Source organism: Malaclemys terrapin, chromosome 4 (assembly GCF_027887155.1).
Source record: "Malaclemys terrapin pileata isolate rMalTer1 chromosome 4, rMalTer1.hap1, whole genome shotgun sequence".
Lineage (NCBI taxonomy): Eukaryota > Metazoa > Chordata > Testudines > Emydidae > Malaclemys > Malaclemys terrapin.
In genome coordinates, this window is record NC_071508.1 from 53579578 (window position 1) to 53603837 (window position 24260).

The following is a 24260-nucleotide window of genomic DNA, read 5'->3' on the forward strand; positions in this document are numbered from 1 at the left end:
AGTATATTTTAGTGTTAAGGTATATGACAAACATCTTTTGAATGGGAAATGGGAGTTTTATAATCTCTACATAAGGTGTTATGCTGAACTTTGTGGGGATGGTTGTAAAATTAGGGTAGCGTGGCTGCAGGGTCGGCGCTTCCATTTAGGTGACCTAGGCGGTCGCCTAGGGCGCCAGGATTTGGGACGGGGGGCGGCAATTCGGCGGCGGGGGGGTCCTTCCGCGCTCCGGGTCTTTGGCGCAATTCTGCGGCGGGTCCTTCACTCGCTCCGGGACCCGCCGCAGAATTACCGACGACGACCGGGAACGCGGAAGGACCCCCGCCTAGGGCGCCAAAAACCTGGCACCATTCCTGTGTGGCTGGTGTGAATCCATCAAGGAGTGATGGTAGTCGTGAAGGGTTATTTGACTATGGGGAACAGGCTGAACTCCTTAACTGTACATTTGCAGTGCTTATTGTGTTTGGGTTCATTTGAAGGCATAGAAGTGTTGTAAAGAGTGTTTTCGAACATTGATTTTGGCTGTTAGTTGGACTCCATCAAAACACACTCTCAACCTTAACTCTTTTTAAAATGATTTGTATATGTGAGTAAATTAGAACAGTTCCACAAAGGTCTGTTCTAAAAACATTCATTTAAAATCTCAGAGACACCTCTGGGAAAAGTAACCTTTAGTTTATAGTTTAATAACATGACTGCTTTTCAGTGTAGTAAAGATTACACCATATTATGCCATAATTGTTTTATCAGATTTAATCTGTTCATTTATTTATGAACATGAAACTAAAAGGACTTATTCAGAAAGGCCAAGATTCAGAAGCCCAGACCTATAAGCCTATAGAATCATACAGCTGGAAGGGACCTTGAGAAGTCATCAAGTCCAACCTTCTGCGCTGTAGCAGGACCAAGTAAACCTAGACCATCCCTGACAGGTGTTTGGCCAACATGTTTTTAAAAACCTCCAACGATGGGGATTGTACAACATCCCTTGGAAGCCTGTTCCAGAGCTTAACTACCCTTCTAGATAGAAAGTTTTTCCTAATATCTAACCTAAATCTCTCTTGCTGCAAATTAAGTCCATTACTTCTTGTCCTACCTTCAGTGGATGTGGAGAACAATTGATCACTGTGCTCTTTGTAGCAGCCCTTAATATATTTGAAGACTGTTATCAGGTCCACACTCAGTTTTCTTCAGTTAAACGTGCCCAGTGTTTTAATCTTTCCTCATAGGTCAATTTTTCTAAACTTTTTATCATCTTTGTTTCTTTCCTCTGGACTCTCTCCAATTTGTCCACATCTTTCCTCAAGTGTGGCACTCAGAATAAGACATAGTACTCCCGGTAAAGCCTTGCCAGTGCTGAGTGGAGTGGGACAATTACCTCCCGTGTCTTGCATACAGCACTCCTATTAATATACCCAGAATAATAGCCTTTTTTGCAGCTGCCTCACATGACTGACTCATATTCAATTAATGATTCACTATAACCCTCAGATACTTTTTAATAGTACTACCAACAACTAGTTTCCCCCCATTTTATAGTTGTACATTTGATTTTTTTACTTCCTGAGTGAAGTAATTTGCACTTACATTTATTGAATTTCATCTAGTTGATTTCAGACCAATTCTCCAATTTGTCAGGGACATTTTGAATTCTATTCCTGTCCTCCAAAGAGTTTACAACCCCTCCAAGCTTTGTGACATCCACAATTGTATAAATATACTCTCTGCTCCATTATCCCAAGTCACAAATGAAATTTTTGAATACTACCAGACCCAGGACTGTCCCCTGAGGGACCCCACTAAATACACCCTCCTAGCAAACCATTGATAACTACTCTTTGAGTACGGTCTATCAACCAGTTGTGCACCCACCTTATAGTAACTTCATCTAGACCACATTTCCTTAGTTTTCTTATGAGAATGTCATATGGGATTGTGTCAAATCATAGAATCCTAGAATATCAGGGTTGGAAGGGACCTCAGGAGGTCATCTAGTCCAACCCCCTGCTCAAAGCAGGACCTAATCCCAACTAAATCATCCCAGCCAGGGCTTTGTCAAGCCTGACCTTAAAAATCTCTAAGGAAGGAGATTCCACCACCTCCCTAGGTAACCCAGTCCAGTGCTTCACCACCCTCCTAGTGAAAAAGTTTTTCCTAATATCCAACCTAAACCTCCCCCACTGCAACTTGAGACCATTACTCCTTGTTCTGTCATCTGTTACCACGGAGAACAGTCTAGATCCATCCTCTTTGGAACCCCCTTTCAGGTAGTTGAAAGCAGCTATCAAATCCCCCCTCATTCTTCTCTTCTGCAGACTAAACAATCCCAGTTCCCTCAGCCTCTCCTCATAACGCATGTGCTCCAGTCCCCTAATCAATTTTGTTGCCCTCCGCTGGACACTTTCCAATTTTTCCACATCCTTCTTGTAGTGTGGGGCCCAAAACTGGACACAGTACTACAGGTGAGGCCTCACCAATGTCGAATAGAGGGGAACGATCACGTCCCTCAATCTGCTGGCAATGTCCCTACTTATACAGCCCAAAATGCTGTTAGCCTTCTTGCAACAAGGGCACACTGATGACTCATATCCAGCTTCTCGTCCACTGTAATCCCTAGGTCCTTTTCTGCAGAACTGCTGCCTAGCCACTTGGTCCCTAGTCTGTAACAGTGAATGGGATTCTTCCATCTTAAGTGCAGGACTCTGCACTTGTCCTTGTTGAACCTCATCAGGTTTCTTTTGGCCCATTCCTCTAATTTGTCAAAGCCTGAGTAAAATCAAGGTGTATCACATTTGCTGTTCGCCCCCATATCCACTAGGCCAGTAACCCTGTTAAGAAGGAAGTTGATCTGGCACAATTTGTTCTTGACAAATCCATGCTGGCATTCCTTATAACCATATTATCCTCCAGGTGCTTACAAACTGATTGTTTAATAATTTGTTCCAGTATCTTTACAAGTATCAAAGTTAGTTTGGTCTATTATTCCCCTGTTCCTCTTTGTTCCCCTTTTTAAAGATAGGTGCTATATTTGCCCTTCTCCAGTCTTCTGGCACTTCACTCATCCTCTAGGCATTCTCAAAGATAAATGCCAACAGTTCCAAGATAGCTTCAGCTAGTTCCTTGAGTATCCTAGTATGAATTTCATCAGGCTTGACCACATTTAACTTATCTAAATATTCTTAACTTGATCTTTCCCTGTTTTGGCTTGCATTCCATTCCCTCTTGTTAATATTAATTGTGTTGAGTACCTGGTCAGCATTACCTTTTTTAGTGATGACTGAAGCAAAATAGGTATTAAACACTTCAGCTTTCTTGATGTCATCAGTTATTAGCTCTCCTTCACCAGTAAGCAGAGGACCTATACTTTCCTTCATTGTACTCTTGCTCCTAATGTATTTAAGAACCTCTTATTGTCTTTTATGTCATTTGCTAGATGTAACTCATTTTGTGCTTTAGTCTTTCTGATTTTGTCCCTATATGCTTGTGCTATTATTTGTACTCCTTAGCAATTTGTCCATGTTTCCACTTTTTGCAGGATTTCTTTTTGATTTTCCAGTTATTAAAGAGCTCCTGATAGAGCCATATTAGCCTCAGACATCTTTCCTTCACATCAGGATAATTTGTAGATGTGCTTTTAATATTGTCTGCTTGAGATACTGCTGGCAAAGTTCGAATCAGGACTCAGTTTGTCAGACCACTCTGTTTTATTAGCACAGTGCTCTGCTAATAACACCCAGATAATGTGAACACCATCCAAGACCCACACTACCTTATTTTATACAGATAAAAAGGGCGTGAACTTAACAAGAGGACAAAGAAAGCAGAACTGACAAGTTTACCCGAGGCTAGACATACATATTCAATTTTCTTACTAACTTTTACAGATCTCCGGCTGATGTTCCACCATTAGCTTAAGCGGACTCATTGTTTATGCCTTAATGTTCCTTTTCCTGACACCTGTATTTCAGCATTTCTTATTTCTGCTTAAAGGTACATATGACATTTCTTTAATGCATTCTATTTTTACAATATAATTCATTCTACTTTCACACTGCCAACTCTCCTGAACTCCGTTATCCCTTGGATTTTCTTCCCATGGGACTTTCCCTACCAGTTCTCAGAGTTAGTTAATATCTGATTTTTAAGTCCATTGTCCTTATTCTGCAACTCTGACTGTTTCCTTTCCTTAGAATAATTAAATCTATCATTTCATGATGACTTTCACCCAAATTGCCTTCCACTTTGATTTGCTACCTGTTCCTCCCTATTTGTCAAAACCAAGCTTAAAATGGCTGCCCCTCTTGGTTACTTCTTCTAATTTCTGGAACAAAAAGTTGTCCCCAATACATTTCAAGGACTAAGTGAAAATTTTTTGTGTTGCCATATTACTTTTCCAACTGATGTTAGGGTAATTAAAGTCCCCCATTACTATCAGGTCCTGTTTTGGATATTTGTTATTTGTGTTAGAGATGCCCCATCCACTTCCTCTTCCTGATTTGGTGTTCTATAGTAGATTCCTACTATATCACCCCTATTTTTTACTGCTTTTCTCTTTACCCAGAGACTCTCAACTGCCTCTGACCTCCTTCTAGACCATTGAACAAGTGTGTATGTTCTTAATGTATAATGCAACCGCAATAATCCAATCATGAGACTTATCCCACCAAGTCTCTCTGATGCCTATTAAGTCATAGTTCAGCTTATGTACGAATGCTTCCAGTTCTTACTGGTAATCCCTCATACTCCTTGCATTTATCTAAGATATCTAAGAGGTTGAGCAGACTCCTGCACTGATTTCTCTCTTGTTGTGCCTATGAACCTATTGTAATTTTCCATGTCCCTCAGCCCCCAACATCTAACCCTCTGTTCAGGTCACTCTTTTTATATTTACCTGTGGGCTTTTGTCTCCTTCTTCCTTTGAACCCACTGTAAAGTCCTCCTCATTAGGTTGGCAAGTCAATGCATGAAGATGCTCTTCCCCCTCTTGGTTAGGTGTACTCCATCTCTTACCAGCCAACCATCTTCATGGAACAACATCCCATGGTTGAGGAAGCCAAAGCCCAGCTATGCATTCATCTCCTGGATGCACATATCCCTGCTAGAGTCCTGATCCTCAACAGAGAGGATGGACAACAACTTAAATGCTTGCTTGACCAGAGGCCAAAATTTAGATCAAGATTTGGGTTCAGATTTCAACCACTCCATAATGTCGACGTGAGTTCAGATTTGGGGTTCCAGTATGGTCCATTAACGGCCCTATGTGCAAAATCTGGATGAGGGTTTGCGGGTGAATTTTGAAAACAATCCCTCCCGCCCCCAAGTTTAGATTAGACATTCTGTCTCCAGTATTAACTATATGCTTATCCCAGTGGGTTTACTGCAACTAAAAGAGAAGGGGAGTCCTTACTTTGGGTGAGAAATTTCTGGCAATACTGGTAGCCTTAGGGTTTTTTTCTGTAGTAAAAGCTGACCGTTATATTCATATAATATATTTGTGCAAGAGAACAGCTAGTAAAAAAGATACCCAAGGGGAAAATAATCCTACTATAGTTGAACTGATTTTTTTTCTTTAAATTGATTAATATAAAAGAAATTTGTATCCCAACCAAGGAGTTTCTATGGATGATTTAAAATGATTTTGGAAAGAATTGGATAAGGAATTATATCCTTTTGGTTTTCTACAAAGCTGTACTAGGTGTTTCATCTGTGTTAAAGATTCTATAGCAGTTTTCTATGTGGGAGCGTTAATGGTATGCACCATTTTTTAAAAAAAGCATAATGGGGAAGAATGGGAATGGGGGCTGAACTCAAATTAAACTTTCTTGTTGATGTATCTGTATGTTACATTGAGATGTTGTGAGCTCTGACTATATTTGATCTGTGAGCAGTTAATATACAAAGTTTTAGCAGACTTTAAGAAGCCATCTCTCCTTTAAGATAAAATAAAGGATTGATAGGGAAGTCCTTTTAAGGCAAGCATTGTTAAGCAGCATGCTTTTTAGGTGATCTGCTTTGTTAAAGCATCTTTCTGTGTTGATAGATCTAGTCTTTGCACTAGTAGCACAGACTAAAGAGATGTTTTTTGTGTTTGAAGGCCTTAGTTAAGTACTCACTTCACTACTTATGTTCATCCGCAATGTTAAAATCTTTGACATTTTTTTGCAGTATTGTTAATTGTTTCTGAACCAAACCCTAAGTCTTAATGACACAAGAACAGGTTCTTCTGTGTCCCTTTGGTAACAAGTGCTGCTGTCACAATTACAATGATTCAGGTCCATGCTCAGGGAAATGGCTTCCTTCTGAGCTTTCCAATGCCACTCCTGAACAGACTGGTGCATAAATGACTCTGTTAATTATCTCCATTCTTATCAGGATAAGAGAAGATTTTATCCAACACTTGAATACACAGCATGTTACCACAGATACACTGTTTACGCAAAAAACAAGGAGATCTCAAACTTATTATTTCCTTGTGGTTTCCTTATCACCTGAGAGAGCAATTAGATATGAAAGATTCACCTTCAGATTACCAGCGCTCCTGTACCTAAGATGATTAGAACCCCAAAACAATCAGATAATAGGCATGCAATCTCCTGCTACTGCCCAGGTCACTAGAAAAATATGCTGCAGCAACACATGGTGGAAAAAACACCACAACTGGTACAGTTTATTGAGTCATACGCAGACACCTAGCACAGCACAGTGAGATGTTCTTCCCCAGAGAGGCTGTGAAAGTGCACAGAAAAGTAAATAACAGTAATGGAACCTCTTTAAGGTGAAACTGGACGCTGGGGTAAACAATAAATAGATTAAGTGTTTACTACTTAGCAGTTCCTTGGTATTGCAATCTGTGATTGGAAGGAAATGCCAAACAGTTCACAGGAGGTAATTACAGTGGGATAAAAATGGCTAAAGGATGAGCAGGAAAGTTACGCAGTAATGACTTGAAAGTAAATATATTAGTATGCACTGATACTAGAAGTAGCCACTTCTGTCAGTACGGGTTGTTGAAGCTGGATTGCCATCCTCTGTTAGAGAACATCTTGAAATATAAAGAAATTAAGTAGGATTAGGTTGCCTCTTCTGTGTCTCACAGAGAAAAGAGAAGTTTGACATCAGTCTAATTCACTTTGCAGACCATAGGAGTGGCATTTTTCATCAGAAATTGAAAGATAGAGAAAGTCTGAAGAATTTGAAGTTTAAAATGAACTGAGCTGCTTAATAATGTATTTTAATTACAACTAGTGGTAAAAGTTCACCCTCCTCCAGAAAACCTTTTTTGGGGGGGTGAGAGGAGGGGAAGAATTTGCCATTTTAAAAAGAACAGAATTCTAACGTGTATGTGGTTTCACAGGAAGCAAACAGCTACCCTGGCTTTCCAAGAATTCCCCTCCTTATGCCATCCTGCGTGGCCTGTGACCTGAAGCTTTTAAGTGGCCCCAGAACTCCTGCCATCCTGTTGGTTTTACTGGAGAGTTTTAGGGCAGTATGTAGATCCTCTTAAACCAACAAACATCTTCAGGTGTGAGTCTGGGAGGGTGTGTGTGTGTGTGGAAAGTACCATTAAAGAAGGCACTACAACTGTTAAGTTTTTTTTATTTGTTTGTTTAAATCATGGGTCAAGCTTGCACAGTACTGATGTAAGAGGTAAACACTGAGACTGCAGATTTCTGTGATTGGGAACTTACTGTTGTCATCTTCATACTTTTCGGTTTTCTTGTTATCAGCTCTGAACTTCTCCTGGTTTACCCTAGGCCTCTTATCTCTCGCCTTTCTCTTTCATGCTCATGCTCTCTTTCCAATTCAATGGCTGTTTTCCCTCCACAACAGACTGGGCTGCTGGCATTAAACATCAATAATAATTTTGTGGTATCTTCCCTAGTGGAAGGGTCGGACATTCAGTGGTGGTGATCACAGAACAGTTGATTTTGTTGAGATGTACCCAGATCTTGGATTAGTTGTCATGTGGAAGGTTGAATCATCCTCTGAGTTAAACCTGTGCCATTCTCCTAGCATATTAACTGGCAGTTGGCTGAAGCAACATAAACTTTAGACATTAGTCATCTTCTGAAACAATGTTACCTTGTGGCAATGTACAGATGTAGTCATCTGCAAGCTTTGTGGTGACCAGTTTTTCAATTGCTTGGCCATTGCTGACTAGTTTATATTTATCCTTGATAGATTAAAAATATCAAACAGGATTTTTTCCCAGTAATTTGAATCCTGTTTTAATAACTATACATCTTTTCCAATGGAATATACCAAGCAATGAAATGCTGTAACATAAAACTGTCCAGCTTCTTTTTGTGGAATCTGCTTAATAAAAAGACAACAGTACGTGAAAATAACCTTTTCTGTTTGCCATTTACTAAGTGTTTGGTCAAAAGCAAAGGGTACAGTGGGTGCGTTTGTATGGTACCATTAAATTATGAAGGTAAAACATTTTATGAGCTGTACATTTCATTCTGAATGGTAAGTCAAGCTGATATAAACAGACGTCAGTTCAGCTTGTAAACAGAATGTATAATAGTAGAAGTATGATCATACTGCATTGATGCTTGAGTACTTGATATCACCACTTTAATTTTTCCAGCTGGGGGAAAACATCCTTATAATCTAATTAAAGATTTTGAATCTTGACCAATGTCATACTTCAAACATAACAAAGCACAATTCATAGGAATACCCGTCAGCAAATGGAGATGTCTTTAATAAGACTATAAACCTAGTCTAGCTATCTGTATAGGTAGGTAAAGAATAAAATAGATGGATTTTCATTAGCTTTTATTATTAATCCAATAGAACTTTTAGAATTGATACTTGCTTTGCCAGCCTCATTAAAGGTTTTATCCTGAGAGGTACTGAGCACTTGCAATGGGAGTCAACTTTCTAACTGCTAGATCAGGGGTGAACAAACTACAGCCTGGGGGCCGCATCCAGCCCTTCAGAGTTTTAATCCGGCCCTCAAGCTCCTGCCGGGGAGTGGGGTCGGGGGCTTGTTCGGCATGGCTCCCAGAAACAGTGGCACGTCCCTCCTCCGGCTCCTATGAGTAGGGGAAGCCGGGGGCTCCTCATGCTGCCACCAGCAAACAGGGACAATGGGAGCTGCAGGTGCCTGCGGACGGGGCAGCATGCAGAACTGCCTGGCCGCGCCTCGAGTAGGAATCAGAGCGGGGGCATGCCGCTGCTTCTGGGAGATGCTTGAGGTAAGCGCTACCTGGAGCCTGCATCTCTAACCCGCTCTTGTGCCCCAACTCCTTTCCCCAGCCCTGATCTCCTCCTGCTCTCCGAACCCCTTGGTCCCACCCCCCTGCACCGCAGAGTCCTCAGCCCCCCACTCACACCCCAGCCCGGAGTCCCCTCCTGCACCTGAGTTCCTAATTTCTGGCCCCACCCCAGAGCCTGCACCCCCAGCTGGAGCCCTCACCCCCTCCCGCACCCAATCCCCAATTTCATGAGCATTCATGGCCCACCAATTTCCATACCCAGATGTGGCCCTCGGGCCAAAAAGTTTGCCCACCCCTGAGCTAGGTGATGAGGAAAAATATAATGGTCTAAACAAAAATTGCATTACTGGCACTGGATAGGGTGGGAATGGGGGAAGTTGATTAGGTGTGTATCAGACATAATGGCTTCCAAGTAGAGCAGGGTGAATAATTTTTAAACTTGCTGGCTGTTCTGAAAAATAATAAAAGATTTGGTTCAACCCACCCTGAACATTTTCAGTTTTTTCGGTGAATTGAAAAAGTTGACAAATTTCCTTTCAGGTAGAATGAAATGTTTTGTTTCTGGGCTTTTTAAAATCTCTTAAATGAAAATAAAGGACTAGATTCACAAAAGAGGAGGTTACCCAGCAGCCCAGTGATTGGGGCACTCCCCTGGCATGTGGGAGACCCAGGTTCAAGTTCTTTCTCTAGAGCAGCAACTTCAACCCAGGTCTCCCACCTCCCAGGTGAGTGCCCTAACCACAGACTGCTGGGTACTCTGAGGAGGGTCTCAGTGTCTCCTATTAAAGTTGTTCCATAAAGTTGCATTATTTGTACTTTGGAGCAGGGACTTCAGTTTGGGTCTCCCCTAGTTTCTGGGCTACAGAGTCTTGCTCTCTCACTCTCCCCCAATTCAACTATGTTCAATAAGACAAATGAGAGAGTGTAGTACAGTAGGCCTGTGTAAGAAAAGCAATTGCACCTCTATTGACCAGGATAAAATTGCCAGGGAGGGCACTCCTCATGCTGCAGGGCATAAAGGGCCAAATTCTGCACTCCCGAGTCAGTCACAACACTCAGTAAAGCTTTTGAGAATTTTGCCTGACTAGGTCCTGCAAGAAGCAGCTTCAACTGCTGTAAATAGAATACCACACAAGAGGGATAATTGATCTCTTATTGGGTATGTGAGTGTGTCCTAGCCGAGCTGTAAAAGCAAGAACAAACTTGAGCTACAGTGTTGCATTGTTTCTTGAGCCCAAGACATGTCAGAGAGAGAAAACCAGGCCACTTGGTGGTCATATTAAAAAATTTTTTTTGCTCTGTTTTCTAATACATGAAACTCCTCAGAGCTGATACTAAGAGTGTTGTCTTCTGAGTGTATTTTCCTTAAAAGCCCTCCTTTTGCCACCTGCTTGGTCAGTAAGTGAATTTAATATTTTTGAACCAACCGAAAGAATCAGGCCTGGCAGTGAGTCTTTAATTTCATTCTCAGACTGGTGTGTCTTTGCTGTACGGTGTGTTTTAGACATCAGTTGTGGTGATGAAGAATTGGATCGTACCCATGGAGCTAGAAACTACTACTGTGCATTCTGTATCACTGTTGGTTGGTAGCCTGACCTTTTGTATTTGTACTGAGCAATCATGCAGATAAACTTATCTGCTTAAAACAAAAATTGGCTGATGAATCCTGTCTGCCTATGTTCCAAAGGGGTGTAAAATAGACAACTGAAATCAAAATCATGTAGTGAAAGTGCTTGGACAGACATTGTTCCACTGACGACTTGGGGGTTTTGTTTTTGTACATTACATAAAAGATATGTATAGAAAAAAATACATTACACAAACCACTATAGAATGAGATAAAGGAAAACCTTTTCTAGGGTTCAAGGATCAGTGAATTGAGTGAAAGTGTGTAAATTTCACTGAACTTTGGCTAAGATTAAGGTCACATTCAGCTCTCATCATCTATCAAACAAAACAAAAGCCCCAAACATGAGAAGACTTATGCACATGCTTAACTTTATATAGCCTGAGTAGTCCTACTGAAGTTGCTAGGACAACTTGCAGTAGGTAAAGTATGTGAATAAGTTTTTTGGGGCTGTCATCTAAGGATGTAACACATGAATCATAAAAGATTAGGGTTGGAAGACCTCAGGAGGTCATCTAGTCCAACCCCCTGCTCAAAGCAGGACCAATCCCCAACTAAATCATCCCAGCCTGGGGTGACCAGATGTCCCGATTTTATAGGGACAGTCCCGACAGTTGAGGCTTTTTCTTATATAGAAGCCTATTACCTCCCTAACCCCCGTCCCGATTTTTCACACTTGCTGTCTGGTCACCCCATCCCACCCCGGGCTTTGTCAAGCTGGGCCTTAAAAACCTCTAAGGAAGGAGATTCCACCACTTCCCTAGGTAACGCATTCCAGTGCTTCACCCCCTCCTAGTGAAATAGTTTTTCCTAATATCCAACCTAGACCTCCCCCACTGCAACTTGAGACCATTGCTCCTTGATCTGTCAACAAGGGGGAGGGTCCCAAGACCAGGCTCCAGCCCAAGCCTGGATGTATACACTGCAATTTTATAGCCTTGCAGCTCAAGCTCTGCGAGCCTGAGCCATCTGACACAGGCCAGTTGCAGGTGTTTTATTGCAATGTAGACATACCCAGAAGGTCCTGAGTCTACAACAGGATCTACTCATATGGATCTTTATATCTTTGCTGAGTCCCAGTAAAGTCAGTGTCTAAAACTGGAAATGAACTTCTCTTGTCACACCTAGTGTGCACTTGTGCCATGAATTTTCTTATGGTGGTTACTACATAGAATTTGGAGACATCACACAGAGCCATTGGGTCATGAATGTACCATTTTGATGGTTACATGTCAAATGCCTGTGGGGTATTGAAGGGGTAATGAAGCTACCAATTTAGCTTATGCAATACACAATGAGCTGCAAATGGACTGCAAAATGCTGCTCTCTCAGCATGACCTGCTGTTTTCCCTAGAGTTTCGAAGGTAGCTGGAATTTAAAGGGGTAAACACTGGTCCCACCAGCTGCTTCATGCCACCTGGCCACCATGTTCATCATTGCTCGGGAGGCAGCTTGCATGCTTTTAATTAACTCTTTCATACAAAACTGAGGGGGGAGTCTGAATTTATGGAGAATGTTGTTCTGTTTTGTACACAGACTTGTTTGTCTACTTTAAAAAGCAGTTCCCAGTAGATCAGATGTTTCCCTCAAAAGGGTTTTCTCTCACCCTGGATACTGTTAAGCGTGATGTTTGCAGAAGATGAATTTGATTCCTTTACTGCTCCATTTGAACTTGAAAAAGACAAGACCAGATAAAATAATGGCTCATATGTGAGAGCCAGTTATAGGCTTTAATGTCAATATCTGTAAATCTCTCCAGGATATAAAGTTGTAGTAGATACAACCATTTTAGTTTTTACCCAAATGGTATATTGTACTTATTTGCAGGGCTGTCATTTCTTCTTCTTTTTTTTTTTTTTTTTTTTAGTGCACTGTTTTGCTCCGTTGTTCTATTTGGGTAGGAGTTCTTATTACATGATGAGTATTTTGAATGAAATATATGGATTATGGACCAGATCCACAGCTGGTGTCAACGAACATAGCCATGGAAGTCAATGGTACTTCACTGATTTACACGAGAGAAGGACAGGTCCTATATTTCTTTACTCAAGCTGAAATCAAATAGCTTTTTCTTATGGCTTATTTTTAGGTGGCCAGAGTCAGTGGTTATGCCTATGAAATAAAGTAGGTTGCTGAGTTTGTCTGCTTACTAGTGTTGGCAACTGGGAGTCAGGACTCCTGGGCTCTATTCAGTGCTCTGCCTCTGGCTTGATATGTATCAAGTTGCTTGACTTCTCTGTAACTTATTTTTTTCTGTCTGCATAATATATACACTGTTAGCTCATGAGGAGTTGCAAGGCATAATTCATTTCTGCTCATGCATTATCCTGTACCCAGTGCCCAAACATGGTATGTAGGTGAAAGGTAGTATTATTCAGTAATATAAATCCTTAAATTTCTTTTACTGTTACCTTCACCTGATAATAATCCACTTTGTGGCTTAGAGTTCATTGTACAGAGCAGAAAATTTGGTCTAAGTGGGAACACTTCAGTTACATCAATGGCCCAATACATTAAGAGATGAAGGAGAGGGATAAACAACATTCTGCACATACACATCACACTCACTGATGCAACTGTTCAGAGTTGTTACCAATAACTACATAGCATCCTCCCACTTATCTGCTTCTACTCTCCTAGCCAATAGCCTTGGACTATCTAATACAGGTATGAAGAAATCTAGGATGACCATATTTCCCTATGCTGAATATGGGATACTGGTAAAATTACTTTTATTCAAGCGAGTTCAACGGCAGCCAATCAGAACTATGCAGTACAAACATTCAAATTAATATAAAGTTGACAGAGCCCCTGTTAAAAAGAAATACTGCAAAGTTGGATTATTTTTATTTACCTTCTTATCTTTAAGGCTTTAGGATTCACAGGGGAAGGGGTGACACAGACAGCCCCCCTCACACACACACTGGGAGGGATTACACATACACTCTCCCGTACCCCTCTCTTGTACAGTGGGGCCTGACTGACCAACCTGACCCTCTCTGCCCTCCATGCCTGGCTGGGTCCTTGAGATGGACTTGCCTTTCCTGGTGCAGCAGCTTCCCCAGGCAACACATGGGGGGTGCATGCAGGGTCACATACCCCATCTCCAGATTTCTGCCAGCGTTCACACCAGAATGTGGCTACCAGCAGCCTTTAGGCACTGTGTGGGAGGGAGGTAAGGGATAGGAGCTACTTCCAGCTGCAGGGGAGGAGGAGGGGAAGGATGAGCTGGCCTGTGTCATTGCAGAGCTCATCTCTGCTCTCTCCCCCTACCCCCTCTTTGGCTGGAAGCAGGCAGCTGGCGAGCAGGGATCCAGCCAGCAGCAGGACCTGTCAGTACTGGGGTAGGGGGGAGACCCAGAAAATACAGAACAATTTCCTGTTTTAAGAAAAAGTCTGGACACCAGAAGGAGGGCTTAAATACGGGACTGTCCCTTTAAAAACAGGACATACTTTAAGGTCAGACGGGACCATCATGATCAGCTAGTCTGACCTCCTGCACTTGGCAGGCCACAGAATCTGACATATCCACTCCTAAAACCCCTAACCTCTGGCTGAGTTATTGAAGTCTTCAAAACATGACTTAAAGACTTCAAGTTACAGAGGATTCACCGTTTACACTAATTTAAACCTGCAAGTGTCCCATGCCCCATGCTGCAGAGGAAGGCGAAACACTCCCCTCTTCTTCCCCCCTCCCCTCCCCCCCGCGTCTCTGACAATCTGACCCAGGGGAAAAATCCTTCCCAATCCCAAATCTGGTGATCAGTTAGACCCTGAGCATGTGGGCAAGATCCACCAACCAGATACTTGGAAAAGAATTCTCTGTATTATCTCAGAGCCCTCCCTATCTAGGGGGCCCATCACCAGCCACTGGAGATATTAGACCTTCAGAAGCCCCCCTAAAATAGTCAGACCCTTGCAGTAAAGCTGTGGTTGAACTTTAAATCACAAAGTACTTTTCGAAGACTAAGGCTACGTCTACACTGTGCACAATGGCTCAGCTGTGCCTCTGCAGCCGCACCATTGTAACGTGCTTTGTGTAGCTACTAGTTATCGCCGGGGGAGAGCTCTCTTAGGCCTTGACTACACTTGCAAGTTACAGCGCTGTAAAGCCTCCCCCAGCTCTGTAACTCATTCCCCGTCCACACTGGCAGGGCACTTACAGCGCTGTATCTCCCTGGGTACGCCGCTGCAGGTACTCCACATCTCCGAGAGGAATAACAGCTGCAGCGGAGTGGCTACGACTCACAGGTGTGAGTGTAAGCGCTTGCAGTGCTGTACTGATCACCTTGTCAAGTGACCAATCCTCTCCATTGTTGTGACCGGCTGCAGGAATGCGGAAGTGCCGGTTTCAAATCTCTTACCACAGAGAAAAGCAAACAGTTTGTAGCTTGCTTTGAGTGAGTAAATGAATGAGCAGGGGACCGGGAGTTTGGAACTTGCAAAATAGAGTGCTCCAAGAAGCACACACTCCCTGTCACAATCCACCCCACTCCACCTCCATTTTGAAAAGCACGTTGCAGCCACATGAATACTGGGATAGCTGCCCATAATGCACTGCTCCCAACACAGCTGCAAATGTTGCAAGTGTGGCCACACCACTGCGCAGTCAGCTGTCAGTGTGGACAGACTGCAGCACTTTTCCCTACTCAGCTGTACGAAGACAGGTTTACCTCACAGCGCTGTACAGCTGCAAGTGTAGCCAAGGCCTCAGTGACAGAATAAAACCACCTCCAATGAGGGGCAGTAGCTTCATTGCTGGGAGCGCAGTTCCCCCCAACGAAGCGCTGTCCACCCGGGCACTTTTCATCGTTAAAACTTTTGTTGTTCATGGGTGTGTTTTTTCACACCCCAGAGCAGCAAAAGTTTTAATGACAAAAGTGTGGACAAAGCCTAATTACGTCTGTACTGAGAACAGAGTACTTGCAGTAATCAGCAGCACAACAGACTTTCCCTCCCCAGGCCAACACTTTCCATAGGAAGAAATAGAAGGCTAGTATTCTTGGGGTGACAAGTTAGTTATTTCCTTGTTGTTTGTCAGATATTGAAACCCACTCTTAATTCCCTTAACTGATGCTGTTCTTTGTATTTCTGAGGGTATCACCACCATTAGTATGCAAGGATGTCCCAGAAAGCTTTGTGATTTTTTCATTAATTCGGACTACTTTCACTAAGGGCTTGTCTACACTGGCACTTTACAGTGATGCAACTTTCTCACTCGGGGGTGTGAAAAAACACCCCCCTGAGCGCAGCAAGTTTCAGCGCTGTAACGTGCCAGTGTAGACAGTGCACCAGCGCTGGTTGCTATGCCCTGCGTGGAGGTGGTTTTTTAGAGCGCTGGGCCAGTGAAGATGTGCCCTTAAATAATGGCAACACAAATGAGCTGCCCTTGTGTGTGGGTAGAGCCAACATTGATTTTTTTAAGCACCTTTTCTTTGTGTGAAAAAAGCGTGAATTATTTGTTTGCATTAGAGTAGCACTGAGAAGCCCCACCCAAGCTCAAGGCCTCATTATGTTAGGCACTGTACAAACACCGTTCTCCCTTGACGTTTACAATATAAATAAAATACACAAAGGATAGAGCAGGGGACAGAGGCACGGATTAAGTGACTTACTCAAGGTCACATAGGAGGTCTGTGGTGGACCTAGGAAATGAATCTCATGAGTTTTAGTCCCGTGAGTTGCCCACAAGACCATATTCCCCTCTTATTCCCCCTTCGCAGCCCCCATCCAAGGGGGGGTGGAAAAAGGCTTTGTGGGATGAAATGCCTCTTTCCACCTGGGTTGATTTTTTTTATCTTGATTTTATTAACTTGGTCATGTGCTGCTTTATGTTAAAGCCAGTGATAGTATAGTTGATGGATGTTGCATCATCACATGGTATACTAGTAACATGAGAAAGTAGTTTTTAAAATAATGCTTTCATACACACAAGAGTACATAGTGTTGACTTGTTTCCTATGGACTGGATAGATGGGAGCTGTGCCTAAACATGTCAGTTGCCTAAGTTAATTAAACAAGATTTGAGTTATCTATCCTCATTGCTGGTAGAATTCAAGTACGAGTATAAGAAGTACAGGGAACTACAAGGGAATAGGGCAGATAAATAGGTGAATTAATAATTCTTGGCTTGGTAGAACTCTGGTAATCACATCCTACAGTGATTTTTTTTTATAGCAGGTTTGCCTCATAATTCCCCAGGGTGCAATTATTATAAAGCATGATTCTTCTTGTCAGGCATATAGTGCATTTTAAGATTTAAAAGAACCAAGCTGCAGTAGTAACGGCTCTGTGGTTCCATGCAATCTGAAAAAGGTTGGGCAACAACTCAAATATATTATCTCAGGAACCACCTTGTGACTTGTATATACAAAAGGCAGAAATCTGAAGATAAGCTTGATGGTGTACATAGAACACTTGTTCTCATTGTCTCACTTGTTTTGCTACCTAAGTTTTTACATAATAATTGAAAAACGCCTCTGACTATATCAGTGTTTTCAATGTCCTCCCTCTCATCTAGCTGCAATGGCTCCTGTTAGTACCCTGTCAATTTTTTTTTATAAACATGAATTCCCAAAAGTTTGCCTAATTCTTTTAAAAATGTGTCTGTTCCTTAAACAATGGACCAATGAGAAACTTGCCTGGTTGCTTGAATGTCACTGACAAACTAAATTACTTCATTTGGGAAACATGTTTGCATTTCCCAACCTGATCCTTTCACGTGAGCTGGATCCCAGGTCACTTGGGGTATTTTTATAGCACAGATGAGTCAAATGAAATTGTAATTGTAATTCTTATGTGAACTAACCTAATCTTTGCCACTGATTCAGTAACTGAGCTGCTGTAACATTCTGCATATCTGTCTGGTAAACAAGTCCTTGCAAGCTTCCCAAATGCTAGCATCCAGGCTTATTGAGGGAGAGCTGGAGTGGACATCTGCTCTTTGCAGAGACACCCTTAAAAAAAGGTGGGCATAACAAAAATCCAAGCATTTACAAGCGGTATTTTGGACATGTATGGAAATAAGCCTCAGTGGGGTTGAAACTCCTAGGTCTCTATTGGTTATTTGTGCTAGTTCTCATCATTCCTGTATCATTAAAGATCTTTCAGCTGAAGAGACCCCATGGCAAACATTTTTCAGAGTATTAGTGGGAGGGGAAACCTGGCAGTAGAAGAAAATAACTACAGCACATCAGTAGATTTGGAGTGGGAATTTCAAAGTCTACTAAGTGACTTAGGAGCACTAGTTCCCTTGGAAGGTATGGACTCTGTGCTCCTAAATTACTTAGGAGCTTTTGAAAATTCCATCCTTTGTACATCTAGCTGGATTTTGCCTACCTTAAAGTGATTGGGCCCAAATCTCTGATACATTGAAGTAGCTTTGCAGCCCTCCACCAGTGCAAAGCTTTCCAAAAGTTGTTTTAAGTAGCTACTGATTTATTTCCCCCAGTATATAGGGGGAATCTTTGTGTAGTGTACAGCTGGCATAGCAGCTGCTAAGCCACCTTGTCCAGTGGAGGGGGTATGGACAGAGTAAAGGGGCCATTGGACAGAATCCCTTGGCAGTTGGAACAGCCTTTTGGGGCTGCTGGAAGCTGGCGTATAGAAGAGCAGCCTCCATGCTGTTCTAATTTATAGCTGGGGACAGGATGGGGATCAAGACCACTTGGGATTTGTGGCTCAGAAAAGAAGCTTAATATCATTTTTGCATACCCTTTCCTAAATTGCACAAAGAACTCCTTGGCCATAGGCCAGGATATGGACCATTATACACCATTAAGCAACATTATCTGAGCTTCGACTATTTAAAGATATTTAATTGACATGATTTTTAAAATAAATATAAATTCCCCAATAGATTATACAATTGTCCATGGATCTCAAAGTACTTCACAAACATTAATGAATTAAGCTACACAACATGTGGAAGTAATATCCACAAGGTTCTCTTCACAGAGTAACTCCTAAATTATTCCAGCAGGTGCCTGGGGCTCATTCACAAACCTCACAGCTCAACAGAGGGCCTGAGCCATCATGAGGAAGCCATGTGCCTACATGCTACATCTGTATCCCCAGTTCCGTACCCCCATTGCTCCCTCTAGATATATACACACACACACATATAACAATATTTGGTATTTTATAGAGTAATGTGTATATATACATATTTATTAAATGCATTTAAATACCAATTACATGATAGTGTTGTATAATAATGAACTGTGTAGATCAAATATAGATGTATACAATTCACTATTAGCAAAGCCATGATGAAGTTATGCAGGTTGTCCCTGAAGAGTGTTGATAAAACCTTTACTTCATACCACATTGCCATGCGTTCTGCATATGCCACATACTTTGCAGAACCACTGAGACTCCTACAGTCTCAGTGGATTGTAATCACTGACCTAATTGCTGTCTCTCCTCTCTAGGTGAGGGCATCTGAGTCGGGGAGGGTTCCCTCAGCTCCCTTTGTTAGTGAACAGTAACACCTTAGATGTCACATGCGCATACCACATTTTGGATACTTGTTGAAAGAGCCTATTAATCCAGATACTTATTGTCACGTTTCATCACAGCTTTATATTCCACTTTTATTTCCATTTACAACATTGCTATGGTGATCATTTTCCTGGCTTGTTACGTGAACTACATGACCACCCTCTTTAGCATCTTCCACTGGCTCCTCCTCTTCCACTGCTTCCCATCCAAATGATTTCTCTTCACTTTCTTGGCCTTTCAGGACCTATCCCTGGCCTACATATAATTACTTATACATTATTGTATCCACATCCTACCTCTGCTCTGCCAATGATGTCATTCTTGATTGCCCATTTTTCAAATTTTCCAACAAACACCTTTGTACCTCCTCCGGTGTTGGAGAGCAGCTCCTAATAAGAACCCACAAAGCCACCACATTGTCATCCTTCAAACACCTCCTTAAAACTCTCCTCTTACCACGGTGCGTGTGACAGGGTCGGTAGCTCACCGCTGTGGCGCCTCCTCCTGGCCGCTTCGGGGAATTAGTTTTGCGCCAGTAGAGCGCCCTCTTTGGGTGGCGTTCCGCCTGTCGTCTCGCCTCTGTGGGGTGCACGGACTTGCGTTGCTCCCGACGTCGGCGTCCTCTTCCGGAGCACTGCCCTCCGACAGTGTCCCTTTGTCCAATCACACCCCCTTCCGGGGGGGGGGGGGTGTAAACGACAGCCCCACACCTTCAAGTCCGATCCTCACCGTCTAGGATCTGGTGTGGTTCTGACCAGCCGCTCCCTGCGGCCCGTGGCTGCGCGTGGGGTAGCACAGCAAACAAAGGGGAAAAAAGGGGGGGGACAGACTCAGGCCCGCCCACTACTCTGAGTCCCGGTCCAGAGGCCCTCGTGTGACAGTCTCACTGTCTTCCTTCTCCTTCCTCCTCTGACTATCCCTCTGGACCGCTTCCCCAACCGCCCTTCACTACACTAGGCCTCCTCCTCCCAGGCCTGCCGCCTAGCAGGCTATGGAGTAGGGCCTTCTCCCACTCTCTCAGGCTGGCCTGCACTGCGCTGTCCGTGGTGCTGGCCTCCCAGCTCTGGAGACAGACCTTCCCCTCTGAAGGCCTGGGACAGACTGACTGCTCCTGCTCTGGGCAGCCTTTTATATGGCTAAGCCGGGCTCTGATTGGCTGGCTCCAATCTGTCTTCCTATTGGCTCCCAGTAAGCCCTCTCCTGATTGGCCGCGCGTCTACGCAGGCGCCTAGGCCTGCCGCAGCCCAGTCTCTCTAGGTGTGGGGTAATCGCCCCACCACAGTGCCCATGAAAAACCCTCCGCTATAGTTGGGCAGCTGATATGCTGTGACTACTACTTATCATGCTCTTCATAATCATTTCATCATTACCTTATGCTCCCACCATCTGTTTGTTCTATTGACCTGTTGTCTCTTGTCTTGCACCAGGATTGTTAGCTCTCTAAGACAGGGACATCTTTTTGTTCTGCTTGTGCAATCCCTAGCATGATTGGGTTCTGCCTTGGAGCCCCCAGTCACCACTGCAATACAAGTAATTAAATAATAGAAACAAATGCGGTACTGATTGGACAGCATGGAATCTCCTCTTTACAACGGTTTTTGGCACCCACCTCAAGATATGGACCATAGATTTTGACCAGTCTGTATTTCGGGCCAGTGTAACTTTGGAGAATCCATTCTGTATTTTGAGGGAAAGGAGGCCTTCTAGGTTGTAATTATTTAAAAAAAAACCAACTGTTTGAAGCTGCTCAGAGTGCAGGTAAGGAAGGCAAAGGTGCCTAATAAAAGCAATATAATTTCAGAGCCATGTCAGAATCCTCATTTTTGTGATGTGATTTTTGTGTGTGAATGAGAAAGTTAATTGAATAAAATTACTGAATAATCTATTCAATGACTTGTAACATCTTAATACATTGGGGAAATAAATCAGTTATCAGTACAGCTCCTAGTGCTGGTTGAATAATTTACAAAATTATCAAATATTTTTAAAAGGTCTGAAAAATAGTTTAAATAATACTAACTGTATTCATTAATATGTTATTTTCCCCTCTCGTGTGCCTGTCTATGTATACATGTACATATCTTTCCTAAAACAGCAAATACTTTAAAAAAAGAGAACGTACAAGAAACATTTAAAGTTGGCAATCAAACTGATGCATTCATTACAATTTCTTTGTTTAAAAAAAAAAAAAAGAGAGAGAGAGCTTCATGGCATTTCTCATGGATGTAACAGTTTTAAAAATATATAAACCCCACTGCTTATTAGTTTACAGCATACACAATTTGAAAAATTGTTGGCATATTCAGGGACTCTGGCGATGTTTGACAAATGACCTTTCTAACATCTTCATTATTTTCTTTCATCTTACCCTTTATAAAATTTTCTTTCCTCCTGTAGTGCTAAGAGCGCTGAGTTCAGTAACATACTGTTGTATAGAATCATAGAAATGTAGGACTGGAAGGGAACTCGATACTTCACTGAGTCCAGGCCCCTGCACTGAAGCAGGACTAAGTGTTATCTAGACCATCCCTGACAAGTGTTTCTCTATCCTGTTCTTAAAAACCTCAATGATGGAGATTCCATAACTTCCCTTGGCAATTTGTTCCAGTGCTCAACTACCTTGACAGTTAGGAAGTCTTTCCTAAAGTCTAACCTAATTCTCCCTTGTAGCAATTTAAGCCCATTACTTCTTGTCCTGTCCTCAGTGGATAAGGAGAACAATTTATCACTCTCCTCCTTATAACAACTTTTTAGGTACTTGAAGACTATTAACACATCCCCACTTAGTCTTCCAGACTAAACAAACCCATTTTTTTCAATCTTTCCTTGTAGGTCATGTTTCTACACCTTTCATCATTTTTGTTGCTCTCCTCTGGGCTTTGTCCAGTTTGCCCACATCTTTCCCAAAGTGTGGTGTCCAGAACTGGACACAGTACTTATCAATTGAGGCTGAGTAGAGTGGAAGAATTACTTCACGTATCTTACTTACAACATTCCTGCTAATCCATCCCAGAATGTTGTTCTGTTTTTTTTGCAATAATGTTACATTGTTAACTCATATTTAGCTTGTGATCCACTATAACCCCCAGATTCTTTTCTGCAGTACTCCTTTCTAGACAGTCATTTCCCATTTTTTATTTGAGCAATTGATTATTCCTTTCTAAGTGCAGTACTTTGCATTTGTCGTTATTGAATTTCATCCTGTTATTTCACACCATTTCTCCAGTTTGTCAAGATCATTTTGAATTTTAATCCTGTCCTCCAAAATGCTTTGCAATCCCTCCTGACTTTGTATCTTTCTCAAACTTTATAAGTGTATTCTCTATGCAGTTATCCAAATCATTTATGAAGATATTGACTAGAACGAGATCCAGAACAGATCCCTGCAAGACCCCACTTGATATGCCCTTCCAGCTTGACTTTGGACCATTGATAACTATGATTTTCCAACCGGTTGTGCACCACTTTATACTAGTTTCATCTAGGCTATATTTCCCTAGTTTGCTTATGAGAAGGTCATGTAAGATAGTATCAAAAGCCTTACTAAAGTTGAGATATGTCACATCTACCACTTCCCCACTATCCACAAAGCTTGTTACCCTGTCAAAAAAGGATATTGGGTTGATTTGACATGATTTGTTCTTGACAAATCCATGTTGATAGTTACTTATCACATCATCTTTTAGGTGCTTATAAATTGATTGTTTGATTATTTGCTCCATTATTTTTCTAGGTACCAAAAATAGCTGACTGGACTATAATCCCCTGGGTTGTCCTTATTCCCTTTTTAATAGATGGGTACTGTATTTGCCCTTTTCCAGTCCTCCATGAATTCTGAAAGATAATCGCTAATGCCTTTGCCTTTTCAGTCTGCAACAGGCAAAAAGAACCTTGAGAATAAGAGCTAATTTAATGACTTCAATGGGGTTTAAGCATGTGCGTAAGTGTGTTACTGAATCAGGACTTCTACTTTTTTCAGCTGTGAGCTCTTCTCTCTTTTCCCCTAGCCCAGGCTCTAGGACTATGTCTACAATGCCGCTGGGACTGGGCAGACAGACTCTGCTACTGGGGTGGAGCTAGCATACTAGAAATAGCAGTGTGGACATTACAACTTGGGCTCTCAAGCCCACCCATCCCCTAGGCTTGAGAGCCAGGGCTGCTGCTCACACTGCAAGGTCCACACTGCTATTTGTAGCATGCTAGCACGAGTCTGTCTTCTTGGGCTGAGGGGCTCACTCCCAGCTGCAGTGTAGACATTACCCAATAGTCCCAGCTTCCTTCCATGGTGGAGTTTTAGGTGGAGCACAAGAGAAAATGTCGTCTTACTAGCTGAAGTGTCATCTTCTTGTCAGCTCCCTGACTGGTGACCTGTTCTCTCTTTCCACCATGAAAGCACTGCCCACCAGGCTGTGTTTCAGCAAGGACCTGACAATTGCAAACCTTTGACTCTAAGCTAGAAATGGCTCAGCTATAATGTTCAGATCTGGACCTAAACGTCCTCAAAATTCAGGAGTGTCTAGAACGTGGGATTTTGTTTTGGACCCTCTCTAAATGTGACTATTCAAGACTTTTTTGTTGTGGGGGTTGTGTAGTTTTTTTGTTTTTGTTTTTAAACAGGATCTAAAGTTTGGTTTTTGCATTAGGGACACTGCAAACTGTGCTATATATAAAATATGATGAGGTTTCATCTGTGCTATATTTAACTGTGGGATGTATTCATGATCTGCTTGTTTAGCTTGGGTCTTAAATGCTGAATTTTCTCAAGATGTTGCAATGTTAAATCACATTTCAGAATGCCCTTTTCAAATTTGTTTTCCATATACACTGAGCAATCTTATTTCCTGGTAGAATGACTCCTTTTAAAAAAACCCAATAGTAATGTCTACATGAGACAGCATGGTGTC